Raw genomic sequence first — 24916 nt, 5'->3', positions numbered from 1 at the left:
ACCAGAGTAGTTTAAAAACACAGTCTTTGTGAGGTCATCTTAGCCGTGGTTCTAACCATCAGGCTTCCCTCGATTGCTGAACATTATGAAGCTGGAATCACCCTCATTCCCACGGATTCTGTGAGCTGCCCATCACCTAGCCATTAAGTCATTTTCAAGATCATACTCAAGATATCCAGGGTAATTTTCTCTTCTTTGTCATCAAGAATCTTGACTGTAACCCAGATAAAATACCCAAATAATGTAGTGGATACAAATAGTCCTGGTTTCCTCTGTGAGCCAGATCTCTAATTAACTATATGATATGACTCTTTATTATTTTGAGCTTCTTAGAGTTTAAAATTATAATTTAACCTTATTTTGACTATTTAAAATCTGAAAGAAAGCACATAGAGATGTTTAACAAATAGTTCTTAAGTTAAAAAATGAAGTAAGCATTTTATGCATAATTCAGTGGATGTTATATCCCTACTGATTAAAAGACCAACAGCTATTTTATAGAACACACTAAAGCCAGTAACAGGAAGCTGTAGAGAACATGACTTGATCACATTTTTTGTAAAAATTGAGCATCGGGATACTAATGGTGCAGCAATGGTATGCAAATATACGCCACATGCTTTACTAAAGACTGTTCTTTTCTAATGCTTTTGAATCACTTTGCTAATAAATATTGTAATAAACAGTAATGAACACTCTACCTAATTTGCTAAAGGAGATGTAAATAACTTATAAAGATAATATCTCCCAACAAAGTACTTAGAAAAATATGTAAAGGTGAAATGTGAAGTCCTGAGCCAAAATGTATCCACTACTCTGTACTCCGGTCAATAGTAACAGAGTCCTGGCTGATTATGCAATGTGACTGCCAGCCATCAGGGCTCTAAAAGAGATTGGTGATCTCCATTTTCTTATCTTGCAAACTGATGGACCAAGACAAACAGATCGAGGAAAAATAACCATTTCAGAGAAAGCTTCTAGAACTCTTTAAAGGAGTAAGTATATATGTTTACAATGATGATTACCGTATGTAATGTATTTACAGCTGAAAGAAGCCCTTTCTAAAGGCCACATACCAAAGACCATTTAAAATTTAAGTCACTGTAGGATGGCTTATTTTGTCACGGGTAGAGAATTGACTTACCTGCAAGAAACAAGGGATAAAACAGATGCTTCTTTGCATAGAAAAATGTGAACTAAAGCCCAGTACTGGGAATAGTCTCTCCTTTTACATTTTTATAAAACATTTGATGACAGTGTGTGGGTCCTGTTTAATTTGTAGTTTGGCAGATAATACTAAGGATTTCTAGGTATGATAGAAATATCTCAAGTGGATCTGAGTGAGGAGAATAAATGTATGTGAGTTTTATTGTCAACAAATATAAGCTAATTCTTTGGAAGCTGGCAATATGTGTAAGTCTAGGAGCTTACTGCTTAGCTGCCTACATCAAAGGCAATTGCTACTACACAGTGGGACCTATGACAAAGAGTAAGACAAAGACAGAAATCCAGGTCATGGGGAAGGTGGCCCATAAAAGGCATGGTCTCTCCTGTTGAGGAAGAAGGGTAGTTGGTTAAGTTGTCAAAATTGATTCTCAAATGACTGGAATGAAATACATTTAATTAATGGAATGTGGGTACAACAGAATGACCAAATCAGTGGAAAAATGATCCAACGTTGGAGCAGAACTTATTGCAGATTCACTTCACTCTAATGTTCATGAATTTCTTTGTTTCTTATTCATAAAGGTCATCTTCCTATCTTTCTGATTAACATTCATGTTAGTTTCTGACCTTGGGGACCGACTGGTTTCTACCTTCAGCATCACTGACTCTGGCTAAGAATAGTGTTGTGTAATGGGAAGAGGCATTTGGACAAGTCAGTTTACACTCCTTGGAATACTGTAGCAACCTTAGGCCTTAGATGGGGGGGAGAAAAGTGAAAAAGTGTATCTGCAAAAGAACCACTGAAATGAAACGAGTATGGTTTTCAAATAAGGAAAGAATGCAAAAATAATCTAAAATACAGTATTTTAGGATTAAGAGGTGGAGAGTCCATGAGATTGTGACTAATACTGATAGACTGAACATAGACATATTCTCTAGATCCTGGAATCATTTGTTAAAAAATAATACATCAGTGAGTTCTAGACTCTTTATTTTAAGGCTCAGGAGTGGTGTGTTGGAGTACAGTGTATTGAAGGGCTGGGGAGTCTGAATTAAGTTCCTTGAGTTCCACGAGCACGCAAGTTTGAGACACTGACGTACAGAGTATATGTTAATTTGTGAATCTCATGACCCTCAAAATGTGGTGCACGTTGAACAGTAAATAGAATCTTGAAGAGTTTAAATTAATGGATGGCATAGTTCTATCCATAATGGGTTATTAGGAGAAGCTGCATATATTGCTTTGGCAAACAGCCTTAATGTTTTGAGGGACATCATTAAGGACAACCTTGTTTTGCCACAAAACATTTTTCTTTATAGGTAATACTGCCTTTCATAGTGTCAACTTTAAAAATAAAGTAGCCAGAAAAAAGAAAACTGAAAAAAATAAGGTAATTGTACCAACAAGAGTTTCTTGGGAATAACAGAGGAATTGCAACTTGGAACGTGCAAGCTGTGGTGAACCATACGCAAGTCCAAAGAGACAAAGGGAAGATCACCTTTTATTAGGTTTTAGGGGGAAATTGGGAAGGTTGTTTTAGTTTGAGATTGTGGCAGTTTCTCTTTGGCAGCAAGCAGTGGTTAGTGTGTTGTTGCTGAGGCAGAAAAGGATCTTCTGTCTTTTTCTTTACAGCAGGAGATAAAATTCCTGTGTGAAAAATGCCCTCCCCTTTCAGTAATTCTTATTTTCCTTCTTTCTGCTGGTTATACAGGCTGCAATGAGTGGTACTTGCATGAGAGCACCCCCCTTCAGGGTTTCCCAACTCTTTTTTAAAACTATTTTATGTGTTTACTTATTTTTTTTTTAATTTGAGTGTAACTGGTACACAATGTTATTTCAGTTTCAGGTGTACAACATAATGATTCAACTTCTCTGTATGGTATGCTGTGCTCACCACAAGTGTAACTACCGTCTGTCACCATATAGCACTATTACAACATTGTTTCTCTCTGTGCTGTGCCTTTTTATTCCCATGACTTTCATTCCATAACTGGAAGTCTTTATCCCCCTCTATATGTCACCCATTTTACTGATCCTCTTACTCCTCTTCCCTCTAGCAACCATCCATTTGTTCTTTGTATTTATAGGTCTGCTTCTTTTTGTTTGTTTATCCATTTGTCTTAATTTTTAGATTCCACATATGAATGAAATCATGTAGTATTTGTCTTTCTCTGACTTATTTCACTTAGTATGTACTACCTTCTAGGTCCATCCATGTTGTTGCAAATGACAAGATACCACCTTAATGGCTGTATAATATTCCATTGTGTAAATACAGTGTGTGTATCTTTACTATCCATTCTTCCATTCCAACTCCATCGTAAATGATATTTACTTTATTTTCACCATAAGAATTTGTACTTATCTGTTCTCTAGTAAGTGTGGAACATTATGCCTTTAGGGATAGATTTTGTTTCAGTTTTCTTGAACATTTGAGACAGTCCTTTTCCTGCTAATGCTTCTGGAAACATTCTTGTATTTTATCCATCCACTCTTCAAATACATCCCACTCATTTTAGGAGCTAATGAAATGGGATTATTTTCATGTGAAGGCTTGCAAATTTACATCTCAAGCAAATGACAAAACTCCAGATCCTTAAAACCAGTGTTGGCTGACCTTATGCTTAACCCAGAGGTCTCCTAAAATTTCAAAATAGAAATAAATTATAATTACTGATACTACTAAAGATGTCAGTATACGTTAGCTTGAAGAAGAAATGATAAAATGTGAGAATGGTGAGTGAATATCTTCCTATGATTTATTCAAAAATTTAACAAAGCAATAAGATTTTCTAAAGATTTATTTGTTTTATTTTAGAGAGAGGGAGGGACAGAGGGAAAGGGAAAGAATATCAAGCAAACTCCCTGCTGAGCCACCCAAGTGCCCCAAAGCAATAATATTTTTGACTAGTGATACTACTCACTGGGTGCCTTTGAACTAGTGTTTAATATGGTAGCCTCTTTTGGGAGCACATTATTTTGAGAAGTTTTTGTTTGGAAAGGTGAACTGTTTTTTTCTTTCTTAATTTTCCCGAAACAACTGTAATCAAAAACAGATATCCACTTAATGGTTTTACCTTCAGGATAATTACATTTGTGCTTATATTCCTTAACACTTTCTTACTTCTCTGTAAACTGCAACATAAATTTCAAAGTGTTGTTTAAATTATTTATATCATAAAGGCAGCCATTTACTACTATTTCTGGTGCTATGGACTCAAACTACTAAAATAATAATAATAATATCTTCATATATTTAACTCCCTTTAACACATATAGTCTGTGAATTAGACAAATTCCTATTTTCAAAAGTAAATGTGCATCTGAGAGTTTAATTTCTTTAGTAGTATGTCTTCTTAGACACATAAGAAGAAATAATATATGTACATTTAAAATTCAATTTCACAGACACCAGCATCCCTCTGAGAAGAATATATGAGTTTGGGAGACTGGAGAATTGGCCTTCATAAAATCTCATGATGTTTTTTTCTGAGTTATTTATTTATAAAATGATCAAAATGTATTACAAACCATAGCTTTTCTTTTCTTTCTTTTTTAAACCATATCTTTTCATAATAGCAAGCAGAGTCTAGAATTACGATAATGATATGGTGCCTACAAGACCTAACTGACATGCCATGTTGAGACAGTGACTTCTGTCCTTGAGACGTTTCATTTAGCTTTTTTCATTGACCTCCAAAGTATAGCCCCTTACTCTGCATTGAGATCGCTGTAAAACGGAATATGATCACTTTGACATCATATTTTCTTGTTTCAGATGAATTCATATGATTTGCTCATTTATTAAGTGTTCACCACATGCCAGATCAAGGGCCCTAGCTCTGTATATCCAGTTTTTGACCTTTTACATAAAACTGCTGGTAGTCTGTGAACTTGGATTTCAAGTTAGTTTTGCTCTTGGAAGCTGCCTGTTTTATTCAGTACCTGTTCTGCTGTTAGTCGCTGTCTATTTTCTCAGACTTAGCTCCATCCTCTGTGGGTATGTCCCAGATCACTTTCTCATTTAGATCAGGTTTAACCTGAACAAGGAAATTTACCTTTGAGTGGTACATTTAAAAAAAAGAATAAAGAAAAAGAAAATTCAGATTGCTTCCATGGGAAAATCTTACTCTAGAAGGCATTGGGAAGATCCTTACAATTTTAGTAATCCTCCAGTGGACTGCTTAATGATGATTATTTAATTATGCTTATTGTTGATAATAACAGTGGTAAGAGAGCTGACCAAATTAGGACTAGATTAAAGTGTTTTTTCACTGGGTTGAAAGCAATGGTTTATGTCACCTTGACTAATTGTACAACTTTTACTCCCATACAGTGAGGTTATAGTCATTAAACCTATACATGCACGTACTTGTAAATAAAAAAGAAAGTAGTACTTCCTAGCATTCTTATTGCTCTGGCAATGTGTTTAAATATATTCCTGATATCAGCTTTAATAACAAATACAACTTGAAATAAATTTAATGACAATTTAAAATATTTCCCACAGGTGATAGCTTAAAGAAGAATATATTTTCATCTAAACTGTCCTTCATGGCCTATGAAAATATGCCTTTTATCTGCTTTATTGCTGGTTGACTGAGGTTTACATTAGAATGTTCGTGGATAACCTGATTTCACAAGTTGTTTAGCTAATTGTGTTTCATCCATTACTCTGTCAAGTGTTAAGAAACTTAAATGCTGGTAGTCTGTGTGCTTCTCAAAGTATCAAGTAACTTATTATATAAAGAATATGCATTCTGTTGTCAGGTCTTGGTTAAAATTCTGATTTTGCCCCATTTAATGTTGTACCGGTTACTTAATTTCTCCAAAGCATTGGTTTAGTCATCTGCAAAATGGGAAGAATGATGTCTGTCTCATAGACTCCTTCATTCCTCACTTCCAATCCATGTGTAATTTTTTCCTCTAATATATATATAAGAAGCATCATATGTCTCAGATATAAGCCAGTGTATTTTCTTGGCAATGTGTAGTGTCTGGTTATCCTTATTCTATATCAAGAGCCGCCCCTGGTGGGCCTTTGATTAAAGAAAAGATAATCTTTCCACCTGAGTTCACCAGGCCATGAGGCTTCCTGCTCCTAAGAATGAGGATCAGATGATGTAAGATAAATTTAGATCAGATGGGAAGAAAAATAGAAAACGTTGTTCTTTTGCTCCTTTAGAGTGTAGGAAAAAAAGCAAGCAGCCAAGCACATGTCTCTTACTGTTTAAAATCCTGTAAGTGGAAAGGAGCTGGGGGGAAGCCAAAGGCAGGGCAAGTCCCTGTGTCTCCTGTTACAACTGGAGAGAAGATTGCAGCTGCATGGGATACGCCGGCCTCCACGGCAGGGGCCCAAAGAGAGCAGAACAGCAATATCACAACTCGTTAAGAATAGAGGAGTCAAATTAGCCCTCCCAGCGTGGCCTAGAAGGATACAGAAATCTCTGCCTGCTTTGCTGTGGGAGGAGTGTGTGCACTGAGAAGCAGTGTGCTTCCATCAAAGTCTCCATAACGGAGTGTGAGGTGTTTGATGGATTGGGCAGCGTTGGCAGGACCTGATGAAAGATGTGGTCAATTTCAGAAGGTCCACCAAAGCCACTGAAAGTCCAGATGAGGCCACATGAGCAAATCAGTGGTACATTACCACAAGATTCCATTAGGAACAGATCCCAACTAGAGAATCCAGAAGACTCCCTAGACCAGGTGGTAAAGGGAAATCACCAAAGAGAAAGGGAAGACCCAATGTATAGCCCAGGCCCTGTCTTCTCTACTCTCCATGAGAGCATTTATTTATTTTTTTAAAGTCTTATTTATTTGAGGGGTGGGGGCATGGGCAGGGCAGAGGGGGGAGGAGAGAGAGACCCAACAGACTTCACAATGAGTGTGGAACACCACGACGGGCTTAGTCTCACAACTCTGAGATCATGACCTGAGCTGAAACCCAGAGTCGGTTGCCTAACCAACTGCACCACCCAGGTGCTCCTCTCCAGGAGAGCATTTAAATATCCTTCTTTACCAAAGTTAGATCCTCCTATAGTATTTTCTGTACTTTTAAGATTTACTATTTATATCTTGGTCTTGAATCCACTATGATTTGTGTATGTGTGTGTGTCTGTATGAAGTGTAGTCAGAATCTAATATTACATTTTTTCCATGTGGATAATAACTTCTTGTTTCAGCACCATTTATTAAAAAGACATTTCTTTCCATATTGAATTATAGTGCTGCCATTATCAAAGAGTATTTCTCTCTCTCTCTCTCTCTCTCTCTCTCTCTCTCTCTCATCTACCATTTATCTATCTGTGGATTCTAGTCTATTCTAGTGGTCTATTTGCCATCCTCATATAACTCAGCACACCGTGTTTGTTTATTGCCACAGTGTAAAAAATTAATCTGGGCTATCTGGCAGGGAATGAGCCTTAACTTCATTCTTTTCTTCCAAATTGAAAAATGTTTCAACTCTTCTTGGCAGTTTAATCTTCTAGAAATTTAGGATCAGTTTCTCTAATTTTGTGGGAAACTTTGCTAAGATTTTGATTAAAATTGATGGCAGTATGTAGGTAAATAAAGGGACATTGGGCATAGTTGCAATATTGAATGTACTCCATCTAACAACGTTGCATACCGTTCTCACTCTCTTCTCTCTCTGGTGTGCTACAGTCCCTCAGTAATATTTTGTGAATTTCCAAAAGACAGCTGGCGTATCTTTTGTTGAGCATTCCTGGGCACCTTATTATTTTGTTGCTATTATGAAAGGGGTGGGGTTTTATCCTGCTTATTCTTTCTAAACAGTTATTTCTGGTGTAAAGACATGCTGTTGATTTTGTGGGGGGATAGTGTGTCCAGTGTCTTTGCAGCCATCTCACTAGTTCTTTTAATTTTTATTTATTTATGATAGTCACACACAGAGAAAGAGAGAGACAGAGAGAGAGAGAGAGAGAGGCAGAGACATAGGCAGAGGGAGAAGCAGGCTCCATGCACCGGGAGCCCGACATGGGATTCGATCCCGGGTCTCCAGGATCGTGCCCTGGGCCAAAGGCAGGCGCTAAACCGCTGCGCCACCCAGGGATCCCATCTCACTAGTTCTGATACTTTCCTGATTCTCTGGGATTTTATGTGTAAGCACTACTTACAGTTTACAAATACAATTTTACCAATGTTAATATTAATAGACATTTTGATGTATCTTTATTATATTCCTAGTTTTATGGGCATATTTTTCAGATGTCCCCTTTAAGTACTGTTTTACATTTTTGATAGCTATTTTTTATTAAGCTAAGAAATCTAACTTTTTTTTTCCTAAGAGTAGTTCCATCCAATAGACAATGTATTTTATTCAGTATTTGTTTCCTTTTATTGAGAATGTTACATGGTTTTCCTTTTTTTTAAAAAAAGATTTTATTTATTTATTTGAGAAAAGAGGTAGCAAGAGAGACATAAGCCAGGGCGGACACCCGCCTGAGCAGGGAGCCTGATATAGGGCTTGATCCCAGGATCCCACGATTATGACCTGAGCCGAAGGCAGATGTTTAACCGACTGAGCCAAAATCAGGTTTTCCTTTCCTAACCTATTAAATGAAATATTACTTTCTCCTGTCGAGTTATACTCAGCAGACATCACTTTATCATTTTTTTACTTTCCTGTTTTCATGCTGCATAGTTGTTGGTATGATTATTTTAACTTGTTTCAGGTCCCCCATGTCTCAGCATTTGACCTTGTTCTCACCTCTTCCTCCCTTCACAATGCACATGTGCATCTCTTCCTTCATTCAACACTCCTTTTAACTTAAAGTAAGAAGTATCCTTCGCTGAACTCTTCCCAACGTCTTGAAGATCCTGCTCCAGTACTTATCCTTATTTCATTTTTGATCTATATCTTCTTTTCTACTATTTCTATATTCTTTGCTTCCAAATGTGCATATGCCTCTTTCCTGTAGTTCCTTCAGCCTGCATTCACATTTGAGGTGGGCCCACTGTTTTCCTTATTTACATGAAATTTCTTGAAGCCTAGAAAGGCTTGATGCTCAGGACCACAACTCCCTCCTTATTGCATTAAACTGTACTAAGTTTACCTGTGACCTAATTACGAAGTCAATCACCCTGTTTCCATCCTTCATTCAATTTAATCTTGGTGCATCTAACATGGCCCTCTGGCTTCTCTTTATTATTTTTTTTAAGATTTTATTTATTCATTAGAGAGAGAGAACAGGGGGAAGGGAAGAGGAAGACAGAGAAGCAAACTCCCCTTGGAGCAGGGAGCCCAACCACATGGGGTTTGATCCCAGGACTCCGGGATCATGACCTGGGCTGAAGGCAGACACTTAATCGACTGAGCCACCCAGGCACCATGTCCCTGTGCCTTCTTGATATAGTTCTCCCTTAGTTTCTAGAACACTATTGTTCTCTAATTTTCTCTCTATGTAACTCATCATTGTTTCTGTGACTTTTTTCCTTATTCTTCTTTCCTCTGGATATTAATGAATCTGTACATAAGAAAAAACTAGAGATCATCTTTTGAAACATTAAAGATCTGTTGAGGGCAGCCCTGGTGGCTCAGCGGTTTAGCACCACCTTCAGCCCAGGGCCAGATCCTGGAGTCCTGGGATCAAGTCCCACGTTGGGCTCCCTGCATGGAGCCTGCTTCTCCCTCTGCCTGTGTCTCTGCCTCTCTCGCTCAGTCTGTGTCTCTCATGAATAAATAAATAAAATATTAAAAAAAAAAGATCTGTTGAATACAAAAGTTCCATAGGTGATTGAAAATAACATCGCTATCTAAATGTGGCTTTTGAATGCTTAAATCATAAATAGATTATATGACCAAATTAACATCATCAAGAAATTTATTTTATTTTTGCATTAGAGATGTTTTCACTCTTCTTTTTTGTCTGTGTAATGATTGGGAAAATCGTGCATAAGAATATCAAAATATGAACATGTGCTCCTTAAAATACCCCATTTGGGATAGGGATTAAATAGGTTATTTTTTAAAGATTTATTTATGTATTTTAAAGAGAGCAGAGACAGGGGAAGGACAGAGGGTGAGAGAGAATCCCAAAGCCAACTCCTTGTTGAGCAGAGAGCCTGAAGTGGGGCTTGGTCCCCGGACCCTGAGATCCTGACCGGAGACGAAATCAAGTCAGCTGCTTAACCAACAGAGCCACCCAAATGCCCCTAAATATATTATATTTTATCAACATTAAACCAGCACTAGGATAAAATACTGTAGTGAAGTTTCTTTATAATTGAAATATGACTGACATAGCTCTTTTGAAATAGTTATTCTTAAGGTTGCCTTTGATTTTTTTCCCCATGGTTTAACATCCTCAAATAGGTCTTCATCTTGCAAAAATCTGTACATAATACATACTGATGAAAGAAAATGTATCAACTAAGCAGATTGTTCTGTGATGGCTTGGACTATCAGACATTTGCAAGTTAAATTCAATATTACTGTATAAATTTAAAGAACTAACTGAAATTAACATAATTTATTTGTTCCGTTAGTGAATAACCAAAATTTTAAAGTTCTTCAAGCTATTTTATACGCTTATTAGGATAATTATAATTATTCATTTTTATTTAAAAATTAAACAACGTTAAGCATACAGTGTTTGCTGAATATAAAAATATATATCATTGAATTATAAATGATTTTGCCTCCAGCTGCCAACTTGAAATGCCACATATTTCACTGATCTTCATTATTTCATGTGATGTTGAACCATTTGTGGTCCTTGTGCTGCCATATGAGAAACAGCAATATTCATCAACCCTTTATGCTTCTTGAAGCAGAAGGTGTTATTTCATTTGTGAGCTCGTTTTGTAATATAAACTGATTGAACCTCTTTTATTTTTCTTTGTAACTTTAAATGATGGTAATCGGTCAGAAGTCCCCAGTGAGGGTGTTTATTCGTTTTCTCTGTGGTAGTAGACCACAAGCTCAGTGAGGGTGAGCAGTAAGTTTTTCTTATTTACCATTATATTCTTAGCACTTAACACAATGCATGGTTAACATGAATGAATGCATTTATTTTCAATTTCTTTCTTTACTTTTTTGGATATAATTATTAATTTAAATGGCCTACCCCTGTGTTCTCATCACAACTTGGTACTTGAGGCTGTCAGAGGAACGTTAATACATGTTGCCCCCGTCAGAGGCCTTCCATTTAACTGAAGTTACAGATTAAGGAATATCAATCAGCAGAAAACATTATATAATTAAGATCCTACTAGAATATTGATTGCAAAGTATAAATCATGTAGATATTCATAAAAGAGGGCCTTCCAAAGAAAAGCAGAATCATGGAAACGATAGTTGGATGAATCTCAGAGAAGAAGTATTTGCAATAAACAGGTTGCTTAACATATGAATGGAACAAGATATTAAGGGCTTGAGGAAGGAAAGATCATAAAGCATTGGAGGGGCTTGGAGGACCCAGGGTTCATTAAAAACAAAAAGAAGATGTTTGGGGAATTGAATGGCATTTGTTTCTAGATAATAAAGGATTCTGAAAGGCAGGTTAAGTATATTTTACTTTGGGGAGAAAAAAAAAAGAATTAATGAATATTTGTGAGGAAAAGAAACAGCTAATGGTATATTGCAGTAGCTTATAAATTGGATGCACTGAAATATAGTGTAAGATTGAATGAGTGAAGACCTGGATTTAGGTGGAGGTAGCAGGGGTGAAGGCAAGAAGAAGATGGAGTGATTGATTTTAGATAAGTAAACAGAAGAGGCAAACTACAACCAAGCTGTCAAATTTGGATAAAGGAATGAATTGAGGTGCTCTAGGCAGAGGTAGGGAAATTGAAAGATGAGGGTTGGTTTTGACACACAAAATTTGAGATAGTAGCCACGTAGTTAAATGGAAATGTCCCAAAGAATAAGGAAGTTACTCAGACTATATCATGTGAAATAATTTCCCTGTCCCACCTTTTATATCAAATATACATACATGTTCACACCATTTGTTCTTTTTAATTGTGCCTGTTTCTTCTAGAACATTTTCATCTTACAGGATTTAGTTTTCACAAACTCTCATTTTTGTAATTTATTTTATAAATGCCTAAGTACTTCAGTGGGCTAGTGCAGATATCAAGAAGAGTGAAATGTTATGCAGTCATTTTAATACAAAATTACCTATTTGAGAAAGACATAAAGTTTCCTTTCCTTTAAAATGGGGATGATAATTCTTGCCCTACCTAGCTAGGAGGGTTGTTGTAAGGATCAGAAGAGATGATGGGTATGAAAGCTCTTTGAAAACTAAAATCCTTTACAAATGCAAGCTATCATCATCGTGATTATACAGTGCCCTCTATATGAACCTGAAACAATTTTCAATTTTCATCTATCATGTCACTCTTCTAATTCCTGTAGAGCATGTCCCACAAGATTTTTATCATAGGACTCTATTTTAATCAACGACAATGCATTTTCATGAAAGCATAATATTGTTTCTATAATAGATATTCTTTGAACTCTGGATGAAGACTAATACACATTTCAAGGACCATTATACTTCTGAGAATTTTTTCCTATCTCTTTCATTTTATAGCTTCCTTTTCCCCGTATTACATGGGTGCAATAAAATGACTTCATCAGGTAAAGTATCCTATAAAAACTTAACCGTCAGTCCCATCCTCTCTTCCCCTAACTTCATGTCTTCCCACTCTCTGAGTTTGGGTTCTCTAATAAGCACTCCCCATGGGCTTTACCCATTGGCACTGGTCCGGCCTAGTGATCAAACCAGACATTGAAGGTGTAGAAACACAATGCTGTGAGTCTCAGGATTTAGTGCAATTGGGTTTGAGGCTTGGTGCCAACCCAAAAACTGTTGTGTTGAAGAGAGTTCTGATTTTTCTTAACTTTCTCTATGTTTTTGTCTGTTTATCAAATTAGAACAGCCCCGATGCTTGCAATTCTGAAGGGCTTCTCTCTAGCTTCCTAGACCCCGGGAGGAATAGCCACATGGTTCTGGACCATTGCTTAGCTTCTGTCGTCATTCTTTGATAGCCCTTTTCTGGAATCTTCCCCATGTCCTCTCCTCATGATTGATTCTCTTTATGTCAGAACTTGACCAAACAGTTCTAAGTTAACGAAGCCCCTTGGCCTCACCATTGTGGCTCTGCTAGCTGTACCTGCCAGGGCCAGGTCTACGGTGTTAGATAAACCTCAGATATCCTACGCTGCATCTGTAAGGTGGCCTGGGCATGGCCCTGAGCTTGACTGCTCACCTTCCTCATCTAAGTTTATTAGCCAGTTCCATCATGCTTTGTATCTGGGAGGGCATTCACGTCCAGAACAAGAAGCCACATTCTTCCCATCGTATCATTCTGCTGCTTCACAATATGCCCTTATTATATTTCACCCGGATGACGTTAACTCTCCTTTTTAGAAAAGGAAACCTCCTCTCCTTTAGAAAGTTAACTCTAACTTTCTTTTTTTTTCTTGGCACTTACACAAGAAGTGCACAAACATCCACTTAGGGAAGAGGGCACCCTGTCAGAACTGGGTCTTTTCTGATACTTGGATTAGGTCACCAAGTCACTGCAGATTTATAGTGGAAAGAGAAACACTACACTTGAGAATTTGCTATAATTGCCAGAAGCACCAAACCTGTAATTACCGTTGCCACTCTGGGAACTTCAAGTGAAGCCTCCATAGTTAGCCTTTGCCCTTAACCATCCTGATTTTCCTGCCATATTTTTCTACTTTTGCTTTTGTTAGAATTTATAGTAGAAATAGAAATTTAAGAATCCAGCTGAAGATTCCTAGAGTCGTACAAAGAATGTATTTTTAAAATTTCTTTGATGCCTAATGTGCAACAACAGAGTGCAGAGAAATGTAATTGGTGCCAATATAATTAGTCGATTATTTTAATAAAAGTAAGAGAGAGGGCAGCCCTGGTGGCTCAGCGGTTTAGCGCTGCCTTTGGCCCAGGGCGAAATCCTGGAGACCCAGGATCGAGTCCTGCATTGGCTCCCTGCATGGAGCCTGCTTCTCCCTCTGCCTGTGTCTCTGCCTCTCTCTCTCTGTCTGTGCCTCTCATGAATAAATAAATAAATAAAAATTTTAAAAAAAAGAACTTAAAATAAAATAAAAGAGAGTTGATTAACACTTTCACTGTTTGAGCTCATGATGTAAGTAAGGCATGTAGCACTTTAAAAAAAAAAAAAGGTTATTTATTTGAGAGAGAGAGAGCATGAAAGAGGGGAAGAGGAAGAGAGAATCCCAAGTGGACTCCATGATGAGCACAGAGCCCGACTTGGGGCTTGATCTCATGACCCTGAAATCAAGATCTGTGTGAAACCAAGATTTGGTTGCTTAACTGAGTGAGCCACCCAGGGGCCCTAATGTAGGGCTTTCTAATTTAGCATTTCAGTGTAGCTCCACCAAGTAGGTATAATCTTTACTCCATTTAAAAAAATGTGGACCTTAATGGGCACTGCAGATGAGGACACTGGAGGTCAGAGAGCTCACAGGTTTGCCTAATTCAGCAACTGAGGACTGTCACATGGCAATACCATACTCCTGAGTTCCATGGAGAGATTCCTACCCCTTGGTGACCACTTCCTTGCTTAGATTTCTCCCTTAGCTCCACTTCGTTTTCAGAGGAAGTGACAAAGGAGAGTCACAAGGCCTTTTATTAGATCCTGCCATCCGAGCACTCATTTCCCTTCTTACCTTCCTGTGCTTCATCCGCTCTGAGCCTCTTGTACAGCCATCATATCCTGTCCCTCCCTTCTACCTGGGTAACTGAGGCCTGTTTTGGGGGCCGGATCCATTGGGAAGGCTTATGTGTGGTGTGAGTTGGCCTCAGTCAACATCTTGTGCAATCTCTGTTTGAGCCATTAGTATCAACTCTGGTTGCCTTTGATTAAGCTTATGCAGGTACAGACTGCCTCTTTCGTTTTTGTTTCCTCTTTTTCTTCATTTATAAAATAAATATAATAATAGCTACCTTGTAGATTTATTGGGAGGATTAGAGGTAATGTATGTAAGTAAAGTAACTAACAGTGCCAGAGACATGGTAATAAAACTAACAATAACTCATATTTATTAAACTCATTTTCTGTGTGCCAGGTACTATGGTAGGCATTTAACGTGTATTATCTGTAATTCTTATGTAATGATTTTATTCAATGGCCTGAACTCAAAGCCAGAATAAGCAGAAAGCACTTTTACTTTTTCTCTTCAACAGTGTTATCAAATCTTATGACCCTGCAACTTGATACATGTTAGGCAGAGGCCATAGTTTCAGACTATCAGTTATAAACACAAGTTAATTTCAATAATTAACATTTATTTTCTGTCATTAAAATTTCTAAGCTATTCTTAATGCAAATGAAATTCAAAATGTCTCCCTCTCCCTCAGCTGAGGCCTGACACCGGCTCTTGCCCTGCATTTCAGAATAGTGTTGGACTTGACTGGGATTTTTCTAGTCCCTCTCAGTAAGCAGTGCCTCTGTCATTGGCAGGAGCTGGCTGCATTGTGGGCTGTGCTGGTAGGCCCTTTAGAGCCCTGCCTTTCCGCCTGTGCCACCACTACCTGGGACCCCAGCTTTTGGACAAGGGATGGAAGCGGTCTAGCTCTCACCCAGAGCCAGCACACAGCAGCCAATCCCACAGCCCCCTTTTGCCCGGTTCTCCTACTTTGGCAGGTGGTTCTTCTCAGGAGATCCCATAAAGATAGCGGATTACATTCTGTGGTATACCCTGAGCTCACAGGAGGTGCAAGCATTCTTGTCGTGTCAGGAATCAGGATATAGATCTGTCTGTCTTTCTGCTGTCCTCTCCGCTTGCTCTGCTTGTGTCGACTGTGCCAGTCAGCATCCTGCTTTCTCCATTCTCCAGGAGAGAAAGGGACAGGTGTCAATGTTCACAAGTGCCTCCAAACTCCAGGTGCCACATGTCAGCCCCTTGCAGACCTTCTTCACGGTGGTCATGCAGCAGTAGGCCTCTGCATTTGTGCAGTTCCCAAGCCTGTGATCCGAATACTGCTAGTCTTTTGTCTCAGAAGTGCCCTACTCACTACTCTGAGATCTCCTAGCTCTGGACATCTGAGATCTCATACCCTTGGTCACGTATGTGGAATGTGGGTGCACGAGAGGAGATAAGCCAAAACCCCTCCCTTAGATAACGTCTCACTGCCTCCATGACTTGCCCTTAATGCACTCCATAATTCTGCTCTTGACAGGCCAGGTGAGGTGTCATGTCAGTGGCCAGTTAGGCTGCTTGTTAGGAAACCCTAGGAGAGGTAGGAGCAGCTGCTCTTCACTATCTTTTCTCTTGTTCACCATTTAGGGCTTTAGCTGAAATATTTGAAACAACAGAAAAAGCCCTGCTCCACACCTTTGTATATCTAAAGCACTCATTTACATCTGAAAAAACCATGATTCTAGAAGGCAGGTTATCTTTCCTCTGGCCACCAAACTTATTTAGTGAAAGTCCAAACCTCATTTGTATCAGGTTAGTGTAATCCCAAACTGACTGCTCTGTTCACTGTACTGTTTACTTCAGAATGTGATTTTTCAATTGTAAATGGTTACCAAAGGCACCTCTAAGTTGAGATAGACAGCGATGGCACTCTTTGGGATTTATTTAGATAACTTACAATGTAAAATGGAGGTTTGATACTGTAGACGTAACAAGGGTTATCCAACTTAATTGACTCTTGTATTTGTGCTGGTAACTATTGGTAATTTCCCGCCAGTTAAAGAAATCTTTGATGGAGCTAAAGCAGCGCCTAGCTCATTGTGAGAATTCCATAAATACTTGTTAAATGAAAGACTGTAGGAATCCAAACTCAGCTGATACAACTACTCCTAGCAAATGGTGGCCAGTGTTGAGCTCTGTTGAGTGGTTTGATTGTGTAGGTCTCCCTGTTATTCATCCATCCATCATCAACCCTTATGTTCAAGAAAATGTCTTTAGCATTTTTATTGGATGACTGCATGTCTCTTACATGCAACTAGGAGAAATACCCGGCTCTCAAAAGAAGCCTGATTGTGTCAGAGTTGAAAATTTAATCAGAAAGAACCAATTTAAAAGAGCTAAGTTGTAGCAAAATCTAGAGAATTCTAACTTTGAATAGAATCCTTTCCTGCTTCATGATAGCCTCAACTTTCTTTCAGCTTTTAAGTGAAAAAATACTGGCAAATGGCCACTGAAGAATAGCGTAATACTGTACAATAGTTATTCTTTTTCCCTCAATGTTCAGATGGGAAGAAAATCTGGATAAATCTCAGGGATGTTTTTAGGAATTTTAGAAACTGTTCTCTCGGGTTAATTTATTAAAGATCAATTAGTAAAAATGCCATTGGAAATGTTTAGTCCTTTTCTTATAGATATTATTTATTTATAGAGAGAACCTATTGAAGAGATGTACATATAAAATTATGTGTGAAAAACAGAAATATTAAAAACAGCTATAGCTATTTTATATGATCTGATATTTTTGCACTTAATACCACATATCAGACACTTAAAAATATATTTCCATATATGAGATTCTTCAAAATGTAAAACTATAGTGAGAGAAAGCTCATCAGTAGTTGCATGAGAGGGAGAGGATTGACTGCAAAGGAGCACAAGAAACTTTCAGGAGTTGAAAATGTTCTATATCTTGATTGTGGTGGTGGTTACATGAATATTTTCCACTTCCCAAATGTATCAAATAGTATACATCAAATAATATAGTGGGCGAATCTTTTGTATCTACATTATTGTTCAATAAACCTGGGGAAGAGAAAAAGAAAAAAATATTTATTATTGAATTTAGATTTTCATTTTTATTTATTTTTCTGATAAATTGAATAGGACCATGGTAAATATTCTACTTTAATTATGTTCTACATGGCATAATAAAATATTAAGTTTCAAATGATCTTAAGCACCATTTAGTGTAATCCTTCCTTCCTTCATTCACTCTTCACTCTTCATTCACTCTTCACTTAGTCGCTTGTTGCTGGATACATTAAGTCAAGGCATAATGCTTGCCTTGGGGAAGTGTATTAGTTCTTATCTATTACTGTGTAACAAATTGCCCCCAAATTTAGTAACTTAAAACAACACACATTTATCACATCACAGTTTCTGTGAGTCAGAAATCCAGACACGGCTTATCTGGGTCTTCTGTTCTAAGATGTCTTACAAGGCTGCAATCACAATGTCAACCAGGCCTGGGATCTCATCTAAAAGCTCAAGTGGTAAAAGGTGTGCTTCCTAACTCACTAACGTTGCTGTTGGCTGAATACAGTACATGGAGTGCTGTTCACCTCGGCCTCAGTTACGTGCTGGCTGCTGCTGGAAAGCCGCTCTCATTTCCTTGTCAAGTGACCCCTTCCAATATGACCCCTTCATCAATGAGTGCAGACAGAGAAGATAATAGAGTCAGCTTGGAAGATAAAGTCACAACCTTTTATAACTTAAACACAGAAATGATATCCCCTCAACATGGTCACATACCCTTGGTTAGAGAGAAGTTTTTTGGGGCACTTGGATGGTTAGTGGTTGAGCGTCTGCCTTTGGCTCAAGGAGTAATCCCAGGGTCCTGGAATCAAGTCCAGCATCAGGCTTCCAACAGGGGAGCCTTCTCCTTCTGCCTCTGTCTCCTCTGCCTCTTTCTCTGTGTGTCTCTCATGAATAAATACACAAAATCTTAACAACAACAACAAAAAAAAAAAAAAGAGAAAGAAAGAATTTACTCATTAGAACTAACAAGGACATCGATCCTAGGAGGCAGGTATCATTGTCAGACATCTTAAAAACTGTTTCCCACAGGAGCCTCGTTGATTCAACTATTGGGCTTAATCCGTCAAGGAATCACTCAGCAGGTGCTTTAATTCTTTTTATTTTACAGAAAAGTACATACATAAGAGTGCAGGCTTTATAACCAGACTCTTTAACTTCTGCTTCTATGACTTCTAGTCAGAGAGCTGGAAATTTATTAAAAAATTATTAAAAATTAGTTCCCTCACCATAAAATGGTACATGCATGATGATCAAGTCACTGTGAAAATTAAACACAATAATGAAAGTAAAGTTCCGAGCACGGTATCTGGCAAATAGCAGGCATTCAATAAAGGTTATAACTATATTTTTTCTATTATCCTTGTACAAATCTTATTCCTGACCTGAAATCTACATCTCTGAAACTTCTTCCTTGTTGAATTTAGGTGAAAAACTTGGGGCTTACTAATCAAGTGATATTCACTTCCAAATGCAAGCCCTGCCTTTAATTTACATCGAAAGACAATGCACGTGCTCCCTTTGTATTCTCTCCTCCCCTGCATGTTCCAAGCTTCTCAGTTTCCAGAAATGTTCCCTGCATAACGTGATCGCAAGGCCTCCAAAGCATGTATTCTGGATACACTTGCTAGGTTATAAATCATCACACAAACCTGAATAAGCATAAAACAAGTCAATCATCCAGAAGAAAATTTTTCCACTGAAGATAATCCATAGATGCTATTCTTACCTCAAGTTAATTCATAAGCATCCTGACCTAGGCCCTAATCTAGATGCGTATAACCAGGTCAAACATCTTTCTCAAGGCTTGCTGAATTTGTGAACAGTTAGTATAGTTATTGCAAACATTAATATCAAAGCATAAGGGAAGTATTTTAATTGATAAATAACAAATCTATGTACAACAAAGCAATAACTACATAAAAGGAATATATTTACAACAAAAAAATACATTTACTTCTTAAACTGCTTAGCTAACTTCCAAATTAACACATGATCCTATTAAGAATTCAATATTTTTTTTAGAACAAGAGCATTTTAGCAAGTGACCTATAAATTAAGGTTAGTATCTTTAAATATGATGTTACATATCAATTGTATTTCAGTAAAAAAATTAAAAGGGAAAAGATTAATACACTTAAACTTAACATCCCTGAGAAAAAGTGTTTGAGGTAACATTCTTGCAGTAATTAATTTTAAGTGTTTCATCATTGATATTTGTCATTCTTGGAATTTTTATTTCATAATCAGCTTCAAAAAGGGAAGATGATGCATTTAAATAAAATAATTTATCCTCATATGAATGTTCTCTATAAATAGATTCTACCTTAGGATACAACATGCACTTTTAGCTTCTTTGATATTTATAAGGATTATTGGTGATCATGTTAATATTGTTAATATGTTAAATGTTATTCAACAGAAAACTAATAAAATGTCATTATTTGAATTTCTGTTGTAAAGAAAAATGCAGGTGCTGCTGATGAATTATTTCATTTATAGATTAAATTTAAGTTTTTTTTAGAACTAGTTATATTGACATTTCTTCTTCAAAAAGAAAACAAGTATAAATACTTGGTCATAGGAATCCTCACGTATTTTCAGCTTCAAATCCCAAGTTATTGAAAATAACTCCAAAAATTTGTTGAAAAAATACATAGAAAATTTTATTTATTTATTATTTATTTATTTATTTATTTATTTATTTTTATTAAATATTTTATTTATTTATTCACGATAGACATATATATAGAGAGAGAGGCAGAGACACAGGCAGAGGGAGAAGCAGACTCCATGCCAGGGGCCTGACGCGGTACTCGATCCCGGGACTCCAGGATCGCGCCCTGGGGCCAAAGGTAGTCGTCAAATCTCTGAGCCACCCAGAGATTCCCCTGAAAATTATATTTTTCAATGTTTTCATTCTACCTTTTTGTTGGAAATGCAGCAGTGGTTGCAGTGGAAATAAAATATGACAACAAAGACAGAATCAAAGAATGCATAAAGCTTAATTTCCATGGGCATGGTCATTAAATAAATACTGGTATTCCAATAGAAAAAGTGGGGTTATGATAACAGTCGATAAGAATGCATTATATGGGGACAGTGGTTGTGGGTTATGATTTTTATTTTCTTCAATGATGCTGAATGCTTTGCCAGAAACATGTATTGCTTTAACAAGCAGAATTGAATAATGTTGATCTTTCCATTAAAAATATATTTTGTGCTAAATCTGTGAACCAAAATAAAAACGAACTTAGTTTCATTATGTTTCTTAAGGAGAATAATTAGAAAATGCTATTATTTTTTTAAAGTAGTACTTTCTATTTTCTTTGTGTACTTCTAAGAATTGTTCACTTAGGGAAAAATTAATTAATTAATTAAATTTAAAATAAATTAATTAAATTAAAATAAATTTATTTATTAAATTAAAATAAATTTTTTTAATTTAAATTTATTCACCAGAAGCCCTGTTCAGAGATATCTGCCTAGGCTTGGGCAAACTTTTCTTTTTAAAAAAGATTTTATTTATTTATTTTGACAGAGAGATAGAGAGCAAAAGCAGAGGGAGCAGCAGGCTCACTGCTGAGCAGAGAGCCAGACACAAGGCTTGCTCTCAGGACCCTGGGATCATGACCTGAGCCAAAGGCAGGCACTTAACCACCAAGCCATCCAGGGGCCCCAGGGAAAAATGTATTTAGACCTACTTTTTTCTTTTTGTGGAAATCCTTTGTATATAATGGTGAATTATCAAAGAAAGTATATTTTGTTATTAAGTCATTAAAATTCAAAGTCAAAATATTTGTAGATTTATCCTAAGTAATTAAGCATCATACTTATATTTTGTGAAGATTTCATTATACCATATTGATAAGCATTGTATACTTATAACTATAAAAAAAATCTGAGCAAGCTGTTAAATGCTTTTGTTTGGTGACACATTTTATTCAAAGAATAAGAAATAATCTCTTTCTCTGCAATTCAGTTTTAGGGGTCACTTTTAGACTTGCATTAATATTGAGCAGTGATAAAGGTGGAGTTTTTTGCTCTAAGTACCTTCATTATCTTATTGCTAAGTCATCTGACTCATGTTAAATGAAATATATAAAGAATCATGAGGTACCGAAACTATGTTCCTGTACTTTGCTTTCAATTTCAATTTCATGCCTATTTTGATGAAACTGTGAAAGTAAGTTAGAGTTAAATAATTATTAAAATCACCATTAGACCATTTGTAAGCTATCATTTTCAAAAAGAACACTCATGAATATTACTGTGCTAGTTAAAATCTAACTATTTAAAACTATTCAATAATTATAGATTATCTATGCCTTGTTTATTTATTTATTTATTTATTTATTTATTTATTTATTTATTTATTTATTATTCATTCATTCTTTTTTCCTTTTGTGTGGATAAACTATACCTGAAATTTATTATTTAATTTTGTATGATGACTTCTTTTAGAAAATACTGTCATGTATTTGAAATGAAGCTTGTCTAAAAAAGCATTTATATAGATCTTAGAAAAAAAGTTTTTTTAAGGATTTTAAGTAATCTCTACACCCAACTTGGGGCTTGAACTTACAACCCCAAGATCAAGCATCTCATGCTCTAGCAACTGAGCCAGCCAGGCACCTGTAATCCCTAGTTCTTAGAAGTTGATTGAATTTTAGGTCTGCATTTAATATTTCAACCAGCAATTTATTTTGCTTTAAAAATCTGGAAAAATAAAGTTGATTTTTGCCTTTTAACGTATAACCATCTGAAATAGTTTCATTCATTCACTCATTCATTTTTTAGTCCATTCAATAAACATTAAACATAACCAGGGATCCAAGCACTTGCAGACCAGAAGGGGAAATAACAGGCAGATGTGAGTACACACAAACAAAGAATGAAAATTCCTTTGATATAGATATTTTGATATTACCTATATTTGAAATGCCTAGTTCTCTCTCTCTCTCTCTCTCTCTCTTTTTATTGCAAAAATATAACTGAATCTCAGTGTTACCTTAGTTTCAGGTGTACATGTAGTGATTTGACAACTCTATATGTTATGCTGTGCTCACAAGTGTAGCTCCATCTGTCAGCACACAACACTATTAGAGTACCACTGACTCTGTTCCCTGTGCTGGACCTTTCATCCTCATCACTTACTGATTTCATTACTGGAAATCTGTATCTGCCACTCCCCTTCATCCATTTTGCCCATCCACCCACTCACCACCCCTTTGGCCATCATCTTATTTGTTCTTTATTTATAGGTCTGTCTGTTTTATTTTATTTTTTTAGATTCCACATATACAGAATATCATATATTTGTTTTTTTGTGTGTGTCTGCCTTACTTAACTTAGCATAATACTCTAGGTACTACCATATTGTTGCAAATGGCAAGGTCTCATTTTTTTAAGACTGATATGTCATTGTGTCTATACGCCACATTTTCTTTATCCATTTATCTGTGGATGGACATTTAGGTTGCTTCCTTATGTTAGCTCTTGTAAATAATGCTGCAATAAACATAGCGGTGCATATGTCTTTAGAATTAGTGTTTTAATTTTTTTTTTAGTACTTAGTTGTGGAATTACTGAATCATATGGTATTTCTATTTTTAACTTTTTGAAGAACCTCCATACTGTTTTTTACAGTGAATGTCCCAATATACATTCTTACCATCACAAGCGTTCCTTTTTCTCCACATCATTCTTATCTTTTTGATACTAGCTAAGTCTGACTGGTATAACGTGATATATCATTGAAGTTTTGATTTGCATCCATTATTCTTTATTAACAGAGAATAGCAACTCAGAAACTTACATACACTTATTATATGTATTTTTAAAGTTTGTCATTAAGCTTTTTAGAGTTTTATGAAACATGGTTTAAAAACTATCACTTAGAAAAAAATTGGTCCTGTTAGGATTACTGAGATTGTCTTCTGTTTTTGTCTATAATCAAGCCATATGTGGCCTATTATCTAATATGTAAATTTATTTCCTTTAAGCATTTACCTTACAGCACACAAAGATGTCTACCTCCTAATCCCCAGCACCTGTGAATAGGTTACTTGGCATGGCAGAGGGACTTTGCTGATGTGATTAAGGATCTGGAAATGACAGATAGTCCCAGATTATCCAGTTGGGCCCAGTGTAATCACAGGGTTCTTATGAGAGGGAAGGAAGATCAAAGGTGGAAGAAGATGGGATGCAGAAGCAGAGGTTGGAATGATATACTTTGAAAATGGAGGAAGGGGCTCCAGCCAGGGAATGTGGACGGCCTCTCCAGGGTGTAAAAGGCAAGGAACAGAATTGTCCTCAGAGCCTCCAGAGGGAATGCAGTACTGTCTGTACCTCAATTTTAGCCCCCAGAAGACTTGACTTGGGCTTTTGACCCCCAGAATTATAGAGAATAAATTTGTGAGTATTTAAAAAGATTTTATTTATTTGAGAGAGAGAGAGAGAGAGAGAGAGAGAGAGCGCACATGCACAGGAACAAGGGTTGGGGCAGAGAGAGAAGCAGACTCCCCACTGAGCAGGAAGCTTGACATGGGACTCAATCCTAGGACCCTGAGATCATGACCTGAACCAAAGGGAGGTGCTTAATGAGCCACTAGGCGCCCCTAAATGTGTGTTGTTTTAAGTTACCCAGTTTGTGATGATTTGTTACATAGCAGCAATAGGAGACTAATGAAAACCTGCATAGCAGTAACCCTTCAAATGGCCCCCTTTAAAAAAATTAATAAAAATCCTAGGTTCATTCACCAGATGAATCATTGAAGAGATGCTTATTTATTAGAGCAGAATGTGAAACCTTTTTATTATTTCCAGGGAAACATAGGTAGGATAGCTGCAAATTCTACCCATCAAGTCAAATAAGTCTTCAAGGGTGGCAAAGCCACATAAAAGCAGGTGCTGGTGTAGCCTAGGCCAGAGCCACTACATTTACTGATTTTCATACTTTCTTTTTAATGGAGACTCCAGATACCACAGGAATT

At 36.8% G+C, this 24916-nt stretch overlaps 1 protein-coding gene across 6 annotated transcripts in view; it reads left to right on the top strand.

Moving 5' to 3' along the window:
* RALYL (RALY RNA binding protein like) overlaps positions 1-24916 on the top strand; it is a 709315-nt gene that overhangs the window by 185234 nt on the left and 499165 nt on the right. The window lies entirely within an intron of this gene.

This window comes from Vulpes lagopus, chromosome 9, assembly GCF_018345385.1.
Source record: "Vulpes lagopus strain Blue_001 chromosome 9, ASM1834538v1, whole genome shotgun sequence".
Lineage (NCBI taxonomy): Eukaryota > Metazoa > Chordata > Mammalia > Carnivora > Canidae > Vulpes > Vulpes lagopus.
The sequence above is the reverse complement of the archived record's forward strand: the minus strand, read 5'-3'. Positions and strand labels throughout refer to the sequence as shown.